Source organism: Natrix helvetica, assembly GCF_964273705.1.
Source record: "Natrix helvetica genome assembly, chromosome: 1".
NCBI lineage: Eukaryota > Metazoa > Chordata > Lepidosauria > Squamata > Natricidae > Natrix > Natrix helvetica.
In genome coordinates, this window is record NC_138548.1 from 96819002 (window position 1) to 96840854 (window position 21853).

The window sequence follows — 21853 nt, forward strand, 5'->3', positions numbered from 1 at the left end:
TTCTGCATCCTTGGGTGGTTTTTAAAAAAATTAAAACATACTCCCACAGCACGCACAAGTGCTGATTAGTTCTGGAACTCGTAATTTAAAATCTAAATCCTATGTAAACTTAAATCTAAAAACCTAAAATTACTGTTCCCAATTAAAAAAGGGGATTACACCTTATCACTTTGGATCATCCCAGTGTTGTGGTCTGCTGTTGGCCTGCAGATCTGGCAGTAGAGTCGGACAGTGAGGAGGTTGGGGAGGAACATGGGCCAGTTCTGGAAACTGGGGAAGGCTCAGACAAGGGCTCTGAGTCAGAGGCAGAGAGGGGGCCAGGCCATCTGGTAGTTATGTGCTGCCTTCAGAGTCTGACATCAGCAAGGTAGAGGATCAGGGGGAGTCTGTTCCCGGTGCACACATGCACAGAGCTGCCAGAAGGCAAGAACAGTTAACACAAAAGGGGCGACTCAGGAGTAAGGCTTGGAGATGATTGGCCCCACTCATAAGATATAAAAGAGGAGCAAATGGACTTGAGCCTTTGCAGGAAGCAATTTTGTTCGTTCTGGTCAGTTTAAACTCTGAAGCTCCGTTTGACTCTGTGCTCCATTTGGCCTTGCAAAACTAATTGGCAGTTAGGTCTCTGGCAGCATTTCAAGGGAGATAAAGGTGGGTGTTATCAGCTTTACCCTGAAAGACTGTGGCAGATTTCTGTCGGACTTTTCACAGACTGGTTGTAAATCATTACAGGTTATGAATGAACATAATTCACAGCTGTTTAAATAAAAAGAGGGTTTTTGGGACTAAGTGTGTGGTTTTTACTGCCTTGGGAAGCCTAGGTCAGAACACCCTGTTCTTTATATCCTTGATCTATTGCAGGGGTGTCAAAGTATGGGCCATGGACCAGATGCATCATGCACAAGCCATGTCAACCCCAGCTCCGCAAAGGCTGAAAACATGAAACGCTACAAGTTTGACACCCATAATCTATTTCAATAATATAGATTATGTCTGTATGGGATAAATAGCTAAATTCAAAGGCTTTCCACTCTGTACTGCTTTTTAATAAAAACAGGTGAACAACTACAATAGAGGTAGATGACAAAAAAAATGAGATTTGTTATTATTTTCAATCCAATGCTGAGTGCCAATAGAACAAACCTGAGCAGTGAAACAGATTATTTCTTCCTTCATCATTCGCCACCTTCTGTTCCCTGGGTTTGGTGATATACAATAATACAATAATACAATAGTAGAGTTGGAAGGGACCTTGGAGGTCTTCTAGTCCAACCCCCTGCCTAGGCAGGAAACCCTATACCGTTTCAGACAAATGGCTATCCAACATCTTCTTAAAGACTTCCAGTGTTGGGGAATTCACAACTTCTGGAGGCAAGCTGTTCCACTGATTAATTGTTCTAACTGTCAGTAGTGTTCTAACTGTATGTAGAAGATTAAAGGAAAATGAGGAAAAGACAGGCCTAGTGCACAACCAGAAGTAGGGCACTTTTAAAGTCATAGTGATTTTAACATGAAAAGAGATGAAAATATTAAAGTTAAATATAGTACTAAATGTTATAATGTGGAAATCTCAAAAAATAAATCCAGTTTAATATAATTTCTAGGAATTGACATTATTGGGCGTTTCATATGCCTAATGAAAACTAATCTGAAATTTCCAATTTTGCTCCACCCAATTAAACCTCTTTCAGATGGTTCACAAATTCAACATGTATATTTCATTGAAAAGCATTTGCATTGCATCACCTCCTTTCAGAAGCAACATTCTTCATTTCAGGATCCATATCAGATTCAGATATTTTTTATTGCTGGTCCTAAGATGTAGTTTGCAAGAAATTAAAAGATATAAATCACTACATGGTTTCATTTCAACTCCATTGAAAAGGTACTTGGAGCAGAATAAAACTTTAGCATATTTAAAAGTGACGGATTTCATCTGTAGCTTCTTTTTCAAGTTTGTGTTACACGTTGGCAAAACTTCTATTTTAAATGACATCTGTTACATCAATGAAATGATGTAGATTTATTCTAAAAAAAATAATGTAATGAAAAATTATCTGTTGAAGTTGTTCCTTTCAGTTAGTAGATTGCCTTCAGATTATTAATGCGGAAAAATAAATATTTTGTGTTGTTGATTTAAGAGTATTTGTTTTGTTCAGTTAACATGCCACAGTGCAGGTAGAAGAATAGTGTTGGCTAAATTTCCTAGCTGCTTAATCTCATTATAGAATACTATGATTAATTTCTGTATTTGGACCATCTAATAAAAATAAAGAACAAGAGCTTTAATTTGAAAGATGAAACTACAGTTATTAATTCAGAAATCAAAGATAAAAATAGAACTGCTTCTTTGAGGTCATTAATTAGGAAAGAAAAGTAAGATAAATGCTTTTACCATCAAGCAGATGAGCATTTGTTCACAGATTCCTCCGGCATTTCCTGAGGAATAGAAAACATAGATTTGTAGTTTATGTCCTTTCCTCATTCCCAGCTCTGTTTTCTGGATGGCTTTTATTTCCCTCTCCCTCAAACTGGAAGTCAAAACAGCATTTGGGAGTGTGTGGGAACATAAATATAATGGAATGGAATTGTGGATGACCTTGGGGGACAAAGGCAAGAGACACTGCTTAGCAAACAGACAAAAGACACAAGAGACAGTCCCCCAAAGGATCAGTGGTCAAAGGAAGAAATTTAGGAAGGATCCCCTTATTGTTCCAGTGGTTAAAAGTAGTGGCAGGAAGTTATATCTTCAGACTTGCAACATTTTGTTAATGTAGCCTTACAATAAAGTAGAATTAGCTCATCTAGTCCTATTTCCCAGGAGGCTGACATGTAGCCCTGTCTGTAATATATTATTGATCTTGTCTCTATCCACCTTGTGAGGTAATTACTCCATTCCAGGGGTGGACTCCTACCGATTTGGACCAGTTCAGCCAAACCAGTAGTGGTTTGGCGGCCTGGGTCACCGGAACCAGCAGTGACCCAGGCCTGCCACACCTCCGAACTAGTTCCCCACACAGCGATATCGGTGGTGCCATCTTGTTTTTCAGTTTCAGTCTTGCCATGATAGAAAGAATACTAAAAGCTTTTCCAGGAATTTCATTCATATTTCAAAAGAGAAGCAGAGAAAATTCAGGCAGAAATATGAAAACATTAGTTGTAAGCTTCAAAGTGTGCTTTTTCAAAATGTGCTTTTTTGAAATATGCAAGCCACTGGACTTTTTTGTTTTTTCTTGAAGACATTTTGCTTCTCATCCAAGAAAACCTTCAAAAAAACAAGAAAAAAGAAAACAAAGCAAGTTTAGTTGCCTTTTGAAAAAAGCACCTTTCGGAAAACCATGACCTGCTTGACTGAAAACCTCCATAGGCATTAATTGTAAAGAATTCTGAGGTGAAGTTCCAAGACTGAAATTGAAATAATGGAGCTTGTATAAGAGATAAGTAATCCCACAGAAATAGAAGTTTCCCTTGTCTTCCTTTTTATAATACGCAAAAGTTGAAATTATATCTAAATTCACAGTTGACCTGACATGCACTCATGACCAAATAACTAGTTTAAAGATTAAACAACTTCTGCGGATATAGTGTATCTTGATTTGGATAAAAACATTTGAGCAGGTTTCTCATGATATCCTTAAGGACAAGAGGAATCAATGAGGGTTAGGTATACTTTGGTCCAAGGAATTTTCAGCTGTTTGAACAACTTCTTCCACAGGTGTTAATGAATGGTTTGGCATCCTATTGGAGAAAAGTCTCAGATGGACTCCTTTACTCAGAACAAATAGAGTAGAGTAGAGTAGAGTAACACTGCAAACTTAGAAAGTACCTTGGAGGTCTTCTAGTCCAACCTGCTTTTCAAGCAGAAGATGCTGGACAAATAGTTATCCAATCCCTTTTTGAAACCTCTAGTGTTGGAGCACCCACAACTCCCAGAGGCAAGCTGTTCCATTGATTAATTGTTCTGTCAGGAAATCTCTCCTTAATTCTAGGATAGCACTCTCATTAATAATTTTCCATTTGCTTCTTCTTGTCCTGTCCTCAAGTGATTGGAGAATAGGTCAACCTCCTCTTATCTGTACAGCCCATCAAGTATCATGTTACCTGCTCTCATGTCATTCCCCAGTCCTTCTCTTTGCTAGGTATCTTTATAAATGACATAAACTGAAAACAGTGGAAATAAAGGAAGAGAATCTGGATAATAGGATGACTTGTTTTATTTTTATTTATTTATTTAAATTTATTGCCCTAATGATAATAATTGTTAAGCAATGAAAGCCTTCACCATAGTGGATTCTTCCAATCTTCTTTGCTGCAGATCTTCAAAAAGGAAGTCTATGTCCATCAGTGGTGGGTTACAAATCCGGTTCCAACTGGTACGGTTGGAACAGGGCCAACAGTGTCCTCATGGACACGCACAGCACATGTGCAGACGTGTGCAGCATGCACATGCATTCAAGTGTCTCCATGATGCTCCGCAATGCTACAGCTGCTCCCTGGAGAGTCGCACAGGCGCTGTATGTGCCATGCGCCTGTGCCGAAGCGCAAAAGCCTTTAAGCTCTGGTAAGGAGCTCGGGAAGGCAGGCCTTCTGGAACATCGTATCGGAACAGTATCCAGTGCTCCGGGCTGGCTCCGGTACATGTGTACCGGGGCGTACCGCCTGCAACCCACCACTGATGTCCATTGTCCTAGTTTGTTAGTGGATACTTGCAATGAGTAAGAGTTGGATTAGATGACCTATCTGTCCTTTCTTCCTCAATATTCTAGGATTCAATTACTCATAACACAAGACAAAATAAGATTTATTGAGGGCATAGTGGAAAAATGAAATCTCTTGCAATAGCATCAGACTATTTTGTACATTTTGCAGATGCCTCCATTCCTTCAACAGGATATTTGTACCATTAATTAGCTGCATGATAGTAGAGCTTCCTTTAAAAAATCCCTTACAAGAAACTATACTTTGAAAAGTATGTAGAATTGGCTTCACTGTCAAAAAAGTTAAATGTTTCAAAAATGTAGGAAGCCATTCTGAAATGCATTATATATTCTTAAATATATTTTTATACAATTGCCATGTTTTTCTAAAAAGTAAGTTTGTATTCTTGGGAGAATTATGTTTTGAAGAATTACACTTAACAAATACATTTAATAAAGAAATCCAGAATAAAATATACATACTGAAACCTTCTGAGTTCCCAGAAATTTGAATCTGCCAAAGAATATTCTTCTTTTTACAATAAAACATGTATGATGAAAAGTCTAACACTCACTTTTTGAAAGGGGAGAGTTCTTCCTTCATATCCAGGAAAAGAGAAGTTCCTTAATATATTTGTGGCAGGAGGCATCAATTATCCTTATGCCTTGGCAAGGATTGATTCATTTGTTTAGCATTTTAAAGCTGTGTTTTCCTTCTAGCACCTTCAAGGACTTACACTGCAGCTCCTGATGTATTTTTCAGATGAAGCAGCTAATGAGAATGATACCACAAAATTTCATGCCAGTAGAACTCACTTTGCAGGTGCATTGAGAAAGTGCTAAAAATGAGAATGGAAATTCAAATATGCTAAATAAATAAATAAATACATGAACCATAGCTGTCCTGTAAATTTAAGCTAAAGCAATTGCACCATCTTTCCCACTTTAAATTTCAAAAAAGGTGCCTTTTTGAAGTTCTATCATTACCTATTGGAGGGAAGACAACATTTTGACTTGAAAGATAATAAATGAACCTGTTTGAAGTTTATTAAAATAGCCTTGACCCCTATATTGGCAGTATCTGCAAAATTGAAAGAATGGCCCAGCAGGAAAAAGAAACTGTAACACAGCAAATGATTATATTTGAAATTCAAAATCTATTAGTTGTGACAGAGAGATTGAAAAGATATTGGAGAATATGGAATACAAAACAAAAAAATCTGATGGAGAAACTGAGGATGTTTACCAAATGAAGAAAGTGGAGGACATAGTTCAAAAGATGGAAGAAAAAAATGAGCAAAGAGATAAGAAAACTGTGGATACTGATAACAAAGTGAGTGTAGTTGGTAATGGCAAGAGCAGAATATGGAAAGAGGAGATGGATGGATTGGAACTCTACCCCACACTTCAAAGCACACAAGAAGAAAAGAGAGAAAAATTGACGGAGATAAGGAGTGGAAATCTTGATAGAAACACTAGCGATAATCAAAGATAAGCTGATGGAAAGAGCAGATGTTGGGTTTCAAGCTTTTGTGAGATATGAAAGGAACAGCATGTTGCCAAGGGAGGTTTATACAAGATTTATTAAGAAAGTAACTAGAACATTAATGCTACAAATGGCAAAAGATATAAGACCGTACTATTGCTGGAGGGATACAGGTTGATGCAATTAAAATGTATAATAAAAATTAAGCTAAATTTAGTTTATTAGTAGTATGTATAAAATGAAGCGACAATTGCCATAGTTAAATAATGATTAATAATGATAATAATACATGTAAATATATTAGTTTGATAATATGAAATTTTATATAAACAACATATGGAGATTATGAAAGGAGGTTTAAAAGCTTTATCTAGAATATGTTATAAAGATGTATTGCGATTGGATGACTTTAGGATGATTTAATGGAATGTTATCATATAATCCTATTCTAGATTTTGAATATTATATATAAAAGAACGTAAAAACAATTAGAGTCAAATTAAGGTTGAGATATAATAATTACGATATACATGCATATAGGTGAATTTAAAATATGTGATTTGATATGAAAAGCAGATGGTGACTATGGAAGAGATGCAGGGAAATACTGTAACCAACTGACACACTATCTACAATTTGTAATGGAAGATGTTTTTTTTTATGTTTATGTTTGTTTGTCCTTGTTTAAAAACAAATTAAAAATGTTTTTTAAAAAATGCTGAATGCAACACATTTCTTCTTCCTACTAATTAGACCTTCAAACTATTGCTCCCACCATAACTAAAATATGTATATGCATTTATGAAGCATTAAAGATACAAACCAATTATCCAATTAACCATGAGTGAAATCTGCATAAATATTTGTTTGCTTGATGAATGCATTTATTCCATGGGTTTACAGTTCAGGAATCAAACACACCCATACACATACAAATACATAGTCATTGCTATCAGATCTAACAATTAAAAATGTACTATATAGAGACCAAGATAGTATATGTACACACGCTACCTATAATGTAATTTACCATAACATGCAGTTATTGTGTGCTGTAATGTCACTTGATTTTGATCTTCTCATCACCATCACTGCAAGGTGAAAAGTCTTAATTTGGGACCAGAGATCCAACAAAGGCCATTTACTTTCTTTCAGCAAAACCTCACATGGTTGTTGAAAAGGTTAAAAAAAAGAGGTGACTCCATGTACTCCATCTTGAGCATCTTAGAGGAAAATGGGATAAAAACTCTATTAATGAATTAAGGAAGATTGCTCTAAAAATCAGAAAAGTTCATAGTTGTCAGTCTTTCAACTGAGCTGATAGCATAGACCTACTTCTTACCTCTCCCTATGCTGCAGCCTAATATAATATCTTCTGGGAAGCAATAATAATAGCCCTTAGACTTATATACCACTTCATAGTGCTTTATAGCCCTGTCTAAACAGTCTACAGTCGGCATATTGTCTCCAACAATCTGGATCCTCATTTTACCTTCAGCTGGTCAGGATTGAACTCCTGGCAGTGGGCAGAGTCTGCCTGCAATATTGCATTCTAACCACTGCACCACCATAGTTCATGGATAATCACTGACGAAGAAACTGCAGCCGATGAGAGTGGTTTTTCAGGAGCACTCTCTCTTCTCCACATTCTTCTGTCTGTCACTATCTGATTCAACTGATTATGCTAAATGAATGTGACCATTATATTAATATAATAGAATCAAAAGATGCAGAGGACCACTATTAGCAATAAAAACCAAATAGTGGAAATCTAGGATTCTTTAAAGAGATTCTAGGATTCTTTCAAGAGACACATAGAATTGTAGAGTGGATTACAAAGATGCTGTATATTCTGCTTCTGCTTCAACACTTTCTGGAAAAGGGAACTCATTGTACTCATGGTAATTTGTTCCACCGTTGAATCTTAATATCAGGATACAACTATAATATATGGTTTAGAACTGACCTAAAATTATTCTCTATAAAGTGGCAGGGGACTAGATTTTCTCTGGCTGATTGGAATCTCGTCCCCAGGGCAGATGCCTAAAAGCAATGACCAAGGATAGTTTGAGAAAAAACAGGGAGAGAGAAGAATATGTATCTTCTTCCATCCAGGGTTTCCTCTGTGAGTTGACTCAAAATCTCAAGTCATAAGAAAGAGAATTAGAGAGGGATGTAGGTAGCTTGCAGGTGGGAAGAGGTCAGGAAACAGGAAATGCAAACATACATTATGCCCTGAATAACTTTCAGAGATAGGACCACAAGCAGAGGCCAGTGGTATCAGCAAAACATGATGATAAGTGAAGGTATGTTTATAGAAAAGCGCTCTTAATTCTTTTTTTCTCAAACAATAGAAACATTGGTAAGAGGCTAGATTTTTGCTTGACTGTCCACATCATGTCCATCGGGATCAATCAGCAAGAGCTTGGTTATAAACTCTGGCTGTTCAGAGAAGAAATATGCTCTGGGCTGCTTTGCCTTTTTTATCCAAGAGGTGTTGACCTTTCTTCTCTCACGTTGACTTTGCAGCTATGATTGATGCCCTTGCAACTGCAAGATTGAACTATGGCTGTGGCTTCCACTACAGTTTACCTCTGGAAACCTTTCAAGAGATTACACTGCTGAATAAAGCCAGAACGTATTTTATTAAGGTAATCCATTGGTGAAGCAAATATAAGAGTCAAAGGAAAAGAGTGTTGCTGTCTGTGGATCTCTGTTAGGATTTTTTGAGACCAGCAGCTCATCCACACAGTCCCTAAACATACCACAAACAAAGCCCTGCAATCCCATCCTTATGACATTAACTTTGTCTCCTTTCCTGTTCAAGCTGAGGCTATTGTGTTTTCTCTCTTCCCCGCAGTTTTTGCTGTGGATGTGATCTAGCACAACTCATCAAGAGTGTAATTGACATGGTGCTGATAACTGCCTTGGTTTTAATAGCCATTTTAGACTACTGCAGTCATTCCTTTCCATCCAGCCACTGGGCAATGTAGTCTATGGTTATTTCAGCTCAGGTTTTAGCAGAAATCAACACCTGGTTTCTGCAGAGGCATCTGGATTTGAAATAGCTGGTTGACATTTTCCCAAATGATTATTATGACTTGTATGGGCTCCTTAAATATATGGGTTTCTGCTGTAGAGCTCATGGGTTTAGACGGCTAGGCTTATTTTTTAAATGAGGGTTTTGAAAGAAGGTCCATTTGGACTGGGAAAGAGAATTATATTCTGACTGCTGGGGGTTGTTGCTTCCATGACCTCTGAGGTTTTACATGATTTTAGCCTTTACTGCTTTATTATTTGGAGTCCCACTTTGCCTACCCTACAGACTATTTCTGGATGTTCTGGCAATGGCCGCATTCTACCAATGCTGCCATTCTTTTTCATTACTATGCAAGGCTTGAGCCTACTTATCATCAATCACACCCTTCTGTTTCACTCTGCACCCCTCTTCTGTGTCTGCAATCTGGCCTACTTGACTACTTTTGAATGTGGGTTAAGTGCCCTTTCACAAGAGCAGTAGTCCCATGTTCAGAAATAACCTAATTTACTGGTGGCAGGCATAGAGCACTTCTGCATCTGCAATGTAATAGGCAAATTGACTGGTAGCTAAAAATAGCTGTTCTAAGCTCATCCTTATCCCACCACTTATAAAGAGAGAAATCAATGTTGATACTCTCAAGTAAGAGGTGAAATGAAGCCAGGAGAATTCAACAGTCGAGCTTTTTAATTTGTCCAACATTAAGTAAGGATGACACCACTCGATGACCTTATTACTAAGGCAGAATGGGATCGGCAACAAAGCAGCACAATTTATGCTAGCAAATTTCCCTGCCCATTCCTGGAGGAAAGCACTTTAATGCAGCTCTCTGGGTGTACCCTGCCCACCTTCTAAGCACATGTGATGGGCATGTACTTTAGAGGTAATTGTACCTCCCCGGAAAATCATATAGATCCTAAGCAGCACAAAGTGCAGTGTGGAGAACCAGTAAGGCATTGAGCTAGAAAGCAGGAGATCATGACAGATGGGTGATCTTGGATCAGTCACTTTATCTCAGCCATGGGAAGAAGACAGAGCTAACTCACTTCTGAAATATTGCTAAGTAAACTGCAGGAGATAATGACTAGAAGGAACAAAAAAATGAAGTGCAACAGAGGTGGGTTGCTCCCAGTTCTAGCAGTGACAGTGGGTGGCTCCACCCACCCACCCAGATGCTTCTCTGCGTACGCAGAAGTGTCATGCATGAGCACGTGACCACACACAAGCGAACCGGTACTAAAAAAAATGGAAACCCACTGCTGAAGTACAATAGTATCTTTTTACTTACAGAAACATGTCAGAGATTCAGAGCTGTTTCTGATTTTTTATTTTGGGAGAAGTATATGGAAGGCCAGTAGTTGTTTTGCTGCTTTTATGGCCATTTCTGCCAGGGTATGAGCAGGACAACACAGAGTTTCCCCAAAAAGTCACAATATAAATGACAAATGTATCACTGTTTAGTGAGTAACTGATACCAAGCTCCAATTAAACTCCATACATCCCCTCACAAATACGATCAAGCTGCTATGTGGCTTTTTGATTAGCTCTCAGGAGCATCACTGTCTCTGTCATCAACTTATAACATTGTACATCATTGTACATATGTACAATATAGTACCGTGATGGCGAACCTATGGCACGCGTGTCACAGGCAGCACGCGGAGCCATTTCTGAGGGCACGCGAGGCATTGCCCTGTCAGCTCCAGTGCGCATGCGCCCGCTGGCCAGCTGATTTTCGATAGTTTTTTTTAAATCTCCGGAGGATTCCCTGAAGCCTCCAAAGGGCGAAAAACAGCCCAATGCAAACCAGAAATGAGGAGAGAGCTGCCGGAACGGGGGAAAGACAAGCGGCAAGGAAAGAGGATTCTTTCACTCGTGCTGGCTGCTCTGTTCCCCCCTCCCTCCCCTGCTACTAAAAAGGATCCTGCCCGATCCGCTGGAATCCACAGGGAAATGAGGAGAGAGCTGCCAGCACGGGGGAAAGACAAGCGGCAAGGAAAGAGGCTTCTTTCACTCGTGCTGGCTGCTCTGTTCCCCCCTCCCTCCCTTGCTACTAAAAAGGATCCTGCCCGATCCGCTGGAATCCACAGGGAAATGAGGAGAGCTACCAGCAAGGGGGGGGAGACAAGCAGCAAGGAAAGAAGAAAAGAGGCTTCTTTCACTCAACGTGGCTGCTGTTGCCCTTTTCTCCATTTCAGTGCTACGGCATCGAGGTTGCCACACCCACCATCGCCCAGGTCCTCGCTTCTCCCAAACATTTCTTTGCCTACCTGATTTCCAGCTCCATCGCGTTTCTTGCCATCGTGTGCAGAGAAACAAAGTTTGTGGGACTAAAAAAAAACTTCAATCAATTACAACTTGGGGGGGGGAGAGATCTCGCAAAGTTGGAATTGATTGATTGAAAGGTTTTTTTTTTAGTCCCACAAACTTTGTTTTCCTGTCCAAAACGGCAAGAAACACGTTGGAAAAATGCTGCGGAGGGGAAATTAAATAGGCAAAGAAATGCTTGGGAGAAGCGAGGACTTGGGCGATGGGGGGTGGGTCAGGCTCCATGGAGTGGTGCTGAAATGGAGAAAAGGGCAACAGAGCAGCCACCTTGAGGAGAAAAAAGCTGCTTTTCCTTATTTCCTTGCTGCTTGTCTTTCCCTCATGCAGATAGCTCTCTTCCGCATTTCCCTTTGGATTGCAGGGACCAGGCAGGATCCTCTGTGCTAGCACGGGGGAGAGGGGGAAACAGAGCAGCCACCTTGAGGGAAAAAAGCTGCTTTTCCTTATTTCCTTGCTGCTTGTCTTTCCCTCATGCAGATAGCTCTCTTCCTCATTTCTCTTTGGATTGCAGCAACCAGGCAGGATCCTCTATGCTAGCACGGGAGGTGGGGGGGGGGAAACAGAGCAGCCACCTTGAGGGGAAAATGCTGCTTTTCCTTATTTCCTTGCTGCTTTTCTTTCCCCTGTGCCAGCAGCTCCCTTCCAAATTTGTCTATTGACGGTAGTGCCCAGGATCCTCTTTAATAGAAGGGGAGAATTTAGCAACTGGACTCACACCTGCCATAATAAAAATGGTCCAATCTTTACACAGGAGAATGATAAGGGAACTTTTTTTGACACAGGAGCACACTTGAGCATCCCCCCACCCCCACCCCAATCTCTGCCCGTTAGTGGCAGAGCAACGTCTCCCCTCACTGGGTGTTAGCCAAGGGGAAGCAGCCAGAGCAGGGAGTGGTGAGGAAGCCTTGTGCAAAAATGCACGGTCCACACAGGTGAGGGGGGACATTAAGTTATGTGGGTGGGCACTCCAGTTCGTGTGATAGCGCACACATATGTGCTTTTGGCACCCGAGGCAAAAAAGGTTCGCCATCACTGATATAGTACATATACCACAGCACTCTCCTGTCATCAACCTGTAATAGGATTTACGAATCACAAGCAGACAAGAAGCATTGCTACAAGGAACAGATTCCGGCCTCACTGCATCTCCGATTCCCTCTCTTCTTAATGTAAGTCCACTGTGATAAATTGGGGTTCCTGACTCTGAAAGAGGAATGAGAAAAGCCACCACCTCATATGCGCCTCATAGAATGAGGAGATTTCCTGAAGGAATTACTGAGCCAGGAAGGTTTAATCAGATTTTAACAGATAAACAGAGTTGGAAGGAACCTTACAGGTCATCTAGTCCAACCCCCTCCCCCCCCCCCGCTCAAGCAGGAAACCCTACACCATTTCTGACAAATGGCAGTCCAATCTATTCTTGAAAGTTTCAAGTGATGAAGCTCCCACAACTTCCAAGAGCAAGCTGTTCCATTGGTTAATTGTTCTCACTGTCAGAAAGTTCTTCCTTCTTTCTAGGTTGAATCTCTTGTCAATCAGTTTCCATCCATTATTCCTTGTCTGGTCTTCAGGTGCTTTGGAAAATGGCTTGACCCCTTCCTCTCTGTAGCAGCCCCTCAAATATTGGAACACTGCTATCATGTCTTCCCTGGTCCTTCTCTTCACTAGACTAGCCATATGATTGATAGACAAATAAACACATTTTCCTTAAAGTGAATAAAGCCGTAATATTGATTTGAGCTTCTTAGATTGAGAATGAAGAATCAGAAAAACTTCAAATGCTTTCTCTTCCTGAAGAAGTTGGGAGTTGGTATTCTGAGACTGCCATAAGCAGTCAGGGTACACTGACTACTGTCAGAGTGAGGGTTTTTTAAACTTAATTTCAAAGGCAGATTAATAGTTCAGACACTTTTGGAAATGAGGATATGAGGCATCATTTCATTGCACTGTAATAAACCTGGGTCAATGGTCAAATTACAATGACCGTTATTCCCATGGAAGTTCCATCTGTCAGGTTTAATATGTGTGGCTGCTGAAAATGCCCCACATGAAAATAATGTGACTTTCCATATCGAGCCAAGCAATAATAATTATCACTCCCTCACACACAACTCTTTGCATTCTAAGCACTTCTCCAAATAGAGTGGAGAGAATTTCCTCCCATAAATTATCCAAATGCCATTAAAAAGGCATTTGAGGTAACAGTGACTTTTGTTCAGGAAGACTCTAGGAGTAGGAGGCAATGATTTGCAACCATTTCCACCTCCATCCTACCAAGTTTCCAAATCATAGGATGAAGATTCAGAACTGGAGAGTGAACAGGCCTTCATTTGATGTTTCAAGCCACCCTAAGAGCTATATTAAAAATAACTTACAATAATAAATATTAGCAGGAGCATCAACATTCATGGTCTGATAGAAAATTAGCACCACCCTCCACCTACAGGCAGTCATATAGAAAGAAAAAAATATATAATTTCTCGTTCCATGTTCAACCAGCGAGGCTGTGGGGACATCTCTTTTATATATTTATTTTCACTTAGGCAAAATAATTCTTGCTCAAATTAATCTGCATAAACAGTCGTGCTGAACAGCTCATTGATTGCCATTTAGGTCACATGGACATACTATATATTATTTGTTTCAGAATATACCGTAAATAGGGAAGAAAATGAAATAGGGAAGAAAATGGTAAGTGAGCACCTGCCTACCCTAGACGAGTTCAAATCACCAGGACCGGATGGATTACACCCCAGGGTTCTGAAGGAACTAGCAGACGAGATCTCAGAACCACTGAATTATATCTTTCAGAGATCCTGGAACACCGGGGAACTACCAGAGGACTGGAAAAGAGCTGATGTGGTTCCCATCTTCAAAAAAGGGAAAAAAATAGATCCAGGAAACTACAGACCTATCAGCCTGACCTCAATAGCAGGAAAGATTCTGGAAAAAATAATCAAGCAATGAATTTGCGAACACCTAGAAATAAACAAAGTAATAGCCAAAAGCCAACATGGGTTTTTCAAAAACAGATCATGCCAGACTAATATTATTGCATTCTTTGACAAAGTGACAAAATTAGTGGACCAGAGCAATGCTACCGATATAGTTTACTTGGACTTCAGTAAGGCATTTGATAAGGTAGACCATAACCTACTACTAGATAAAGTAAAAGAATGTGGTTTAGACAGCATCACCACCACATGGATTCGTAACTGGCTAACCAACCGCACTCAATGTGTAGTCCTCCATGGAACTGCATCTACATGGAGGGAGGTATGCAGTGGAGTACCCCAAGACTCTGTTTTAGGCCCAGTACTCTTCAACATCTTCATCAATGATTTGGATGAGGGAATAAATGGGGAACTCATCAAATTTGCAGATGACACCAAGCTGGCAGGAATAGCCAACACTCCAGAAGATAGGCTAAAGATACAGAAGGATCTTGACAAACTCAAACATTGGGCACTATCTAATAAAATGAAATTCAATGGTGAAAAGAGTAAGGTTCTACATTTAGGCAACAAAAACGGAATGCACAGGTACAGTATAGGTGATACCTTGCTCAGTAGTAGTAACTGTGAAAGGGATCTTGGAGTCCTAGTGGACGACCATTTAAATATGAGCCAGCAGTGTGCAGCAGCTGCCAAAAAAGCCAACACAGTCCTAGGCTGCATCAACAGAGGGATAGAATCAAGATCACGTGAAGTGTTAAGACCACTTTATAATGCCTTGGTAAGGCCACACTTGGAATACTGCATTCAGTTCTGGTCGCCATGATGTAAAAAAGATGTGGAGACTCTAGAAGGAGTGCAGAGAAGAGCAACAAAGATGATTAGGGGACTGGAGACTAAAACATATGAAGAATGCTTGCAGGAACTGGGTATGTTTAGCTTAAGAGAAAGAAGGACTAGGGGAGACATGATAGCATTGTTCCAATATTTCAGGGGTTGCCACAAAGAAGAGGGAGTCAAACTATTCTCCAAAGCACCTGAGGGTAGAACAAGAAGCAATGGGTGGAAACTAATCAAGGAGAGAAACAACTTAGAACTGAGGAGAAATTTCCTGACAGAACAATTAATCAGTGGAACAGTTTGCCTCCAGAAGTTGTGAATGCCACAACACTGGAAGTCTTTAAGAAGATGTTGGATAGCTATTTGTCTGAAACGGTATAGGGTTTCCTGCCTAGGCAGGGGGTTGGACTAGAAGACCTCCAAGGTCCTTTCCAACTCTACTATTGTATTGTATTATTGTATTGTATTATTGTATTATTGTATAAGCCCTTATTAAATTTAATGTAACTATAATTAGAAACATGAGCTTCCCAGCAACAGTACATACAAACCACAAATCATCTCCATGGATTGATCTGTCTGACTAAATGCCATTCTGAATATGGATCTTGGTATCTGTTTGTTGAATTAAGTATTGCTTTCAAGAGAGATTCTTTTCCTTTTCTCTTTATTTAAGCATACCACAGAGCTAACATGCATTTTATCGCAATGGGTAGCCTACAAATATTTGAAATAATTGCCTCCCACAAATTGAAGGGATCCGTTTCCACTGGACTTTACCCATTTATTTATGATATATCTGATTTTTATTCAAACTCTGGTTCTATTGTTATTATGGAATTAGGTCAGCACTTAAGCAAATAACTTAAATGAGCCATTGAAATATTTACTAGGCATTGGAACCAGAATGTTAGTTGTGAAAACTGTTTGGGTCAGGAATGTTGTGTATGATCTGAGATTTCCAGAGTTGTGTATGATCTGAGAAGGGGTTGGAATACTGCATTCAGTTTTGGTCACCACGATGTAGAAAAGATGTGGAGACTCTAGAAAGAGTGCAGAGAAGAGCAACAAAGATGTTTGGGGGGACTGGAGACTAAAACATATGAAGAATGGTTGCAGGAACTGGATATGTCTAGTTTAATGCAAAGAAGGACTAGGGGAGACATGATAGCAGTGTTCCAATATCTCAGGGGCTGCCACAAAGAAGAGGGAATCAAACTATTGTCCAAAGCACCTGAGGGTAGAAAAAGAAGTAATGGGTGGAAACTAATCAAGGAGAGAAGCAACTTAGAACTGAGAGAAATTTCCTGACAGTTAGAACAATTAATCAGTGGAACAGCTTGCCTCCAGAAGTTGTGAATGCCCCAACACTGGAAGTCTTTAAGAAGATGTTGGATAGCCATTTGTCTGAAGTGGTGTAGGGTTTCCTGCCTAGGCAGGGGGTTGGACTAGAAGACCTCCAAGGTCCCTTCCAACTCTGCTATTGTATTGTATTGTATTGCATTGTGTTGTATAACCCTCCCCCCCCAGTGGTTTTTTTTTAAAGTAAGGTATGGATTGATTATGCTTTTAATCTGTTCACCATCCAGACTGTCACTAAATAGATGTATGGTATACATTTGGTAAATAAATAAATAAATAAATAAATAAATAAATAAATAAACAAACAAACAAACAAACAAACAAACAAATAAATAAATAAATAAATAAATAAATAATAAATAAATAAATAAATAAATAAATAAATAAATAAATAAATAAATAAATAAATAAATAATAAATAAATAAATAAATAAATAAATAAATAAATAAATAAATAAATAAATAAATAAATAAATAAAAAATAAATAAATAAATAAATAAATAAATAAATAAATAAATAAATAAATAAATAAATAAATAAATAAATAAATAAATAAATAAATAAATAAATAAATAAATAAATATTTATTCTGGTCGTGAATGCTTCTGACTACGATCAAATTGGGTTCCAACCAAAAAATTTACAATTTTTGTGTGTGGCCAATTTCTCCTTCTGTGCCATTTTTTTTGTAAGTGCCAAATTTCCAAAATTAGGTTCTTGTCATGACCAAATTGGGTTGCGACCAAAGTTATGGAACAAATTATAGTTGTGACCAGTGATTCTACTGTATATAATAATACGCTGCCTATAGTAATACACTGTATAAAGATTAGATTTCAAAATACTACTAAATACAGTAGTGCTTTCATTGAGCACATTAATATTATATGGATAAAACTGTCACAGCACATTTAGGAATGGCAATTATCAAATGCAAGTTAATTTAGCCAATAGTAGACATAAGCAAGCCTCCTGGAAACCAATGTCCTCCAGAGGTCTAAGGTCTGCAACTCCTCAAATTCTTCATTCAGTAAAGCCAAAAGTTGGAAGTTCTGAGATTTGTAGTTCTGCACATCTGGAAAGCAATCAGTCTGACTTAAATATTAATATGGATGATAAAGACTGATGATACTTTGCAAAACAATTAAATGAAGCTTCTAGAATTAAGCTGCATTGTTTCTTCCAGCCCTATATCACAGGTGTCAAACTCGATCACGTCATGTGATGTATTGTGACAGTTTTTGCCATTGTGGAGCAGGGGTGGGCATGGCCAGTATGTGATGCTTCCAGCTCATGGGTCACCAGTTTGATACCCCTGCCCTATATTATCTACTTGGTGCAGCCTCCCAAACAGAGAAATTCCAGGTTGTTTTTTTCATGTTTAGAGGCCAAACCAATACTGGTATATGTCATTGTTATGTCAATATAATATGGTGATTTATATTGTAATTTTTTTTCTCAGAATCACTCTATATTTTTAGTTATATTTCAGATATATTTCTAGGCAAAAGGAATTCCTTCAGTTGAATTTTCATCTATCACTCATAAACTTCCAAATATGTCATTCTAAAAGTACAAAGGGAAAAAGGTTTCAATACTTTGAATCAGTACGTTTCCTTGTGAGATTTCCAAAAGCACCTGGAAAATGGAAGGTACCTAGAAAACCTTTTGTTTTTAGCATTTACAAGACTTTTCTTATGGTGGAAAAGCAACAGCAAGAGAGTGTTGCAAGAAAGAACCAAGGAATCATTATTCCTTTGCTCTAAGAAGCATTTAAAATGTGTAATTGGAGGCTCATTCAATTCAAATTCATAGCATTGTAGACTAGTTTTAATTAATTGAAACTAAAGAAATCAAGGCACTTCTGGTCTTTGAGAGCACAGTGTTTGAAGAGAGCTATTTTTGATCCTTTTGAGCAAAACAAAGGTTTTGTATCTTTGTTTATGTGACAGGGTTAATTACAGCCTATGCACTGCATGCATTGCCAACTGTAACTAAGCATCCTAACTTTCACTACCTGATTGCAGAGAGAAGATAAAAATAAATATTCTCTGGTGGTTTCATTGATTTAATGTGTACGTCTATGTGGCTATCTCAGTGATAATAAAGAATCGATTCATGATTGACTTACTTGGGGATGTTCTGTGACTTATAAAGCCAGCCAAAGTCTTGCATTTCCTGATGTCCTGCCCTCTATGTACTAACTAGGACAAGCCTAGTTGCTTAATTTCTTGAGATCAGCCAAGGTCAGATTTTGCCAGTGAATGAGGCTTCAGCAATTCAGCTGCCCGATTCAGAATATATGGAATGCACTTTGCATTTAATAGGGCAAATCCCATGAGAAAAATTGAATGGAAAATCAGAATATAATAGATAATAAATAGTCACACACACCCTCCCTTGACTCCATCATGCAATGTACCTGTTCCTGCTCCATCAGGCACTGTGGCTAAGGCAGTAATTTATTGCAGTGGAAATATCCACGGGGTGAAGGTTAAAACTTCAGAAAAGAAGATAAATGAAATGCTTTGGTGGATTATCCTTGCCTTAAAAACTGTATTTTTCACTTGTGGCCAATTTCAGCTTCTAGAGTTACAACAGAATGCAGAATTCCTTGTTATCTGTCTGACCTATATTCATAGAGGTAACCTTTCCAAAACCATCATCATGGGATGCAAAGAACACTAATCTTTTTACCTGCTTCCATTTATACATGTTGACCAAGGCCAAAAGGCTACTGTTTTCTCCAGGATATGGTTTTATTCTATGTATACAAAATCTAGCCTGCAGATCGCAAGCTCTCATTGAGACCAGGCATCCAACAGAGGATGCGTGCCATTCTTGGAGCTCTCTGAGCTTTCTTGTTTTCTTGCAGATGTTTCATTACCCAGACTAGGTAACATCATCACTACCACTGATAAAGTTACCTAGTTTGGTAATGAAATGTCTGCAAAGAGACAAGCAAGCTCAGAGAGTACTAAGGACCCCTCATATCAACTCTGCACTACAAACATTTTCCTTTATCAGTATGCATGACCGTGTCAAGTATTCTGATGCCAGAGTAAGGTACACAATAGAAGCGTTGCATGAAAGGTACTTAAAAATTGCTCTTTACCCAGGGGTGGCTGCCTCAAAGGATAACCCCGTGCCCTTCAGGTGGGAAAGGACAGAGGAAATCTCTAAAGGCATCGGCTGAGCGATTGTGTCTGAATGATGTGCCATGTGGAGGCACTGATCAGGGAGAGTCATTTAAAATGTCCTCCTTGTGTGCTGGGAATGCAAAAATGCAGCCTTAGAAGAGGTATAAATATAAATATGTAAGATGACGATTTTTTTTAAATGCAGCATCTTAAAAACTAAATACAATGTTAAGTTTTGAGCAGGTCAGGTCTCCTTCTTGAGATTATATTTTAAGCTGGCGCTGTCTTCCCCAAATGGAAGCAATTTATCAAGGGCATAGGTAGAATATATTAACTGGGTGAAATATTTTCCAGGTTTATTCCTAACCATGAAAATATCAGCAATTAAATTTGGTTCTGCTTCATGCGATGTATTGAATATAGACAGAAGCCTGAACCATCACTCCTAAATTGTTGCAGGTTTACTTGCTTTGACGGTTGCCAAAATAGCTGGGGAGTAGCAGCAGAGATTGTGGCCAAAAAGAGCAAAAACAGTAGACATCTGGAGAATCCTGAAAATTTGTAGAACAACAACGCAATAAATCTAAGCCTGTAAAAAGAGAAATAAACCACTGGCATTTCTCAATCACTTTTCAAGCTTTCATAGAATACTGGGTTGTTTCTTTTTTCTTTCTACCATTTTTTGCAAGTGCAGGATATGTTTTTTTTTTCCTGATTAACTACCATCAACTACTGTTGATCCATTGGTTGTGACAGGAATTGACTGACTGGCTTGTTGCCTTAGCTGATGTTGAGGGTTGAGAGAGAGTGACTGTAATGTGTATTCCCCCCCCCTTTTTTTTTTGTCTTTCTTTTTTTGTTTGTATTCAGTTGTATATGTACTGTTTGCATTACTTGTGTTAAAAAAAATAAAAAAATATATTTTTTAAAAAAAGAGAGAGTGACTGGGCCAAAGTCACCCATCCAGCTTTCATGCCTAAGGCAGTAGTAAAACTCATAGTTTAACTTGGTACTTTACTCACTAGACCACACTGGCTCTATTTTTACAGGGTCCTGGGCAGTGGTGGGATTCAGCCAGTTTGCACCACTTCAGGAGAACTGGTTGTTTATGTTCTGAGCAGTTGGTGAATTGATTGTTGGAAGAAATCATTAGAGCAGAGAACCAGTTGCTAAATTATTTGAATCCCACCACTGGTCCTGGGTGTCTATTGAAAAATTAAGCAGAAACCCAGAAGAGGAATATAGTGCAGAACAAGGTCAGGTAGCTGAATTACAGGAGGAAAATATCCTACAGTGTGACTTTATGTTAAAGTATGTACTCCTATATTTCTGATTGAAATTTGGCAGTGACAAACTAAGTTGAATTTGGTGTCAGTGTAGTATATGACTAAAGATGAGAAAAAAGAGAAATGAAATTTAAAGAGGCTTCAGGTAGGAGAGTTTTCCCAAGAAATACGAAAGAAAGAAAATTAAATTAAAGTGAAAAATAGAATTATTAAATTGAAGTGAGAATAGAGAAGGCAAGAAAGAGAAGAGCAAGACACAGCATGATGTAAGTTTGAGCAGAAAGACAAATGGAAGAAATTGGAAAGAAGCAGGAAAATTGCTTAGAAGAGACTGGAGTTTGAGAGAAGAAGGGTTTTAGAGGGAAATAAATCAAGGAAACAAAAAGGATTTGAAGAAAAGTGGTATTATTTTATTTATTTATTAATCAAATTTATATGCCCCCCCCCATCTCATTGAATGTCACTCTGGGTAGCATACAACAGTCCAAGAAAAGAAAGGGCCCAGTGAGAGTGCTTCTCTCTAGAGCAGTTGGGAACAGAGTGCATTATTTTAATTCTTCCCACCATTTTTTTCTTCCTGGCTATTCCCAGAAGAAGAAGCTGCTTGGGATATAACTACTCACCTCTTGCAAGTTTCCCGAGGACTTACACGGGAGCTCTTGTACCCCAAACACATCCAAGTGCTTGGTTGTTTAGAGGAACCTTTCCAGTTCAGCAGCTTT